Source organism: Phoca vitulina, unplaced genomic scaffold (genome assembly GCF_004348235.1).
Source record: "Phoca vitulina isolate PV1807 unplaced genomic scaffold, GSC_HSeal_1.0 scaffold26, whole genome shotgun sequence".
Taxonomy (NCBI): Eukaryota; Metazoa; Chordata; class Mammalia; order Carnivora; family Phocidae; genus Phoca; species Phoca vitulina.
The window spans coordinates 17,902,609-17,904,735 of NW_022589729.1; the positions used below are offsets into that span (position 1 = coordinate 17,902,609).

At 28.5% G+C, this 2,127-nt stretch overlaps 1 pseudogene; it reads left to right on the plus strand.

The window, feature by feature from the left end:
- The first annotated feature begins 641 nt into the window (after positions 1 to 641).
- LOC116643630 lies at positions 642 to 760 on the plus strand (annotated as a pseudogene).
- The last annotated feature ends 1,367 nt before the right edge of the window (positions 761 to 2,127 follow it).

Here is a 2,127-nt window from a genome sequence, read left to right on the forward strand (position 1 = left end):
ATTTGCCAAAATTCATTGAACTGTATACTAAAACAGAATGAATTTTACTGCCTACAAATTATACTGAAATAAACATTTTTCTTAAAAGACAAAGTTGTTTTTTGGCAAAGATTGTGTAATTAACAACATTCTGACAATATTGATCAAATAAAAAGAGAACACACATATGCAATGTTGAGAATGAGAAAAGGGACATAACTCCAGTTACAGCTATAACTGACATGATGACAGTAATATATAAACACTTCTTACAGAAAATTTACAAAAATAAACAAAATTGATAAAACTGAATCAAGAATCAAGAGGAAGCCACAGTAACCCAATAACTATTAAGATACTTGAATCTGCAGTTAAAACCCAACCAATATAGAAAAACAAGGTCCAGATGATTTTAGAGCAAATTATACCCCACTTTCAAAGAATAGATCATTCCAATTTTATACAAAGTTTCCCAGAGAATGCAAAAAAAGGGACAACTCCAATATTCACTTTGAAAAGCCATGTAACATTATTTAAATTAGGTTTGGGTACCATAAGAAATAGATATTATAGGCGGATATCAATTGTGAAAACAAATGCAAAAAAAAAAAAGAAAGCAAACCAGTTCAGCAATATAAATCAAAGTTAACATAACATGAGTAATCGCTTCTCGGCCTTTTGGCTAAGATCAAGTGTAGTATCTGTTCTTATCAGTTTAACATAACATGAGTAATTTGAATTTATTCCAGCAATATGTTTATGTTGATATTATAGAATTTTTTAAATTTATAAATATATACCAGATTAAAGGGAGGAAACTGTGTAATAAACTCAATAAATGAAGAAAAAAGTGATAAAATGTAACACCCATTAATGGCAGAAAGTCATAAAAAAGAAATATATGAAAGCCTCCTCAATGTAGGAGAGTAGCAACATTCTTAATGAAAACATACTGATATCATTCTCCTTACCATCAGAAAAAAAGAAAAAAAGAATATCTCTACTCAGCTTTTATCAATGTTGTCCTAAAAATCTGTGCCAATGCAGCAGATTTAGAAAATGTAATTTTAGAAATTACATAAATTAGCAATGCATAAATATAAGAAAAGTGGCTGAAGACCTATATAGATAAAATGATTAAATTTTATTTGGAAGAATTTAAAGGAAGCCGAAAGGGGTTATACCATATTTGTGGAAATGAAAAAAATGTAAATTGATCTATACATTACGTGTAGTTTCACTAAATTTCCGAACAACTGACTCAAGCAGATCCAAATTATAGGAGGAGCAAAGATTCTAGAATATTCTGGAATAAAGTGGGGAAATTGTTTTATCTAATATCAAGATCTACCAGAAAGTTGTGATAACTAAATAAGTATGATATTGCCAGTGAGAAGACAAAAATTAATCACTGGACCATTGAACACTACATCAAAAACTAATAATGTATTATATGTTGGCTAACTTAACATAATAAAAAAATAATAAGAATAAATAAAAATAAAATTCAGAGTCCTGCATGTGACCACTTATATATGCAAATATGATATAATGAAGGTGACATTGTCCATCAGTGTGAGAAGGAATATCTTGTACATAAATGATGCTAGGAAAATTGGTTATCCATCATATTGGATTTTATTTCACACTATCTACAAAAATTCAGTTCTAGATAGACATAAACATGAAAGGAGTATTTTGAAACTTTTACAAGAAAAGAATCGTTGTGCCTTCACTGTAAGGAATTACTTCTTGTAATAATTGTAATATTTTTGTAATTACCTCTTGTAATTCATGTAATTACTTTCTTGTAAACAAAAAAGTTTCAACTACATTAAAATTAAAATTTTTATTGAGAAAAGGACTCCAAAACATGAAATACTAAAAAACACACAGGTAGAAGAAATTAGTAACATGTTATCATCTTATAAAGAATTCCTACAAATCAATAATAGAAGAGACATACAACTTATTTTTTAAATGGGAAAACTAATGATTAGGCATTACAGAGAAGAAGTACCCAAACAGGCCAATGAATATACCAATAAATATAATGGAGATTTATGTATGTAAATATATATGAGCTATGGAGGAAAATGAAGCAGCATAAGGGGATAGGTGTGAAAGGGGATGAATTGGGGATATATT